Below are 530 nucleotides of genomic sequence, written 5' to 3'. Positions count from 1 at the left end.
AACCAAAAAGACGGGGTGTGGGGAAGGTTATCTCCGTGGTCACGCCAGATGTAGTAATGAGAATGTCAGGGGTTATCCATCATCAGAATGAAATCCACTCTCCTTCAAAATTCTATTTCACTGAGGATTACACACACTAACAGTCCAGGCACCGTATAACAGACCTCAAGATAGAATAGTTTTTAAATGAATTTGCCAAGCAGCCTTTTGCACAGAATTCAGCCACGTGTCGCTTATGCATTGCAGTAACATAGGCTGAGAGCCGAACATAAACTAAATATTCTAACTAGTATATACCTGATCTCTCATATGTTGCTAAACCTACATTTGCTTTTCGTTTACAGAGATTTCTTTTCGATTTTTTTTTGTATGTAGTTATGTACTGATATATGTCACCGTTGCTACTGTGTGCCAATAAATATGCGAAGTAAGATAATCATGTGACTGTCTCCAGCCTTACCTTTATTCCACTGGTTAACTGGGATTTTAGGCTTTCCCTAAAAGTCAGTGTCTTCTGTAACGATCTCCGA

The sequence above is a fragment of the Penaeus monodon genome, chromosome 23 (genome assembly GCF_015228065.2).
Source record: "Penaeus monodon isolate SGIC_2016 chromosome 23, NSTDA_Pmon_1, whole genome shotgun sequence".
Lineage (NCBI taxonomy): Eukaryota > Metazoa > Arthropoda > Malacostraca > Decapoda > Penaeidae > Penaeus > Penaeus monodon.
The sequence above is the reverse complement of the archived record's forward strand: the minus strand, read 5'-3'. Positions refer to the sequence as shown.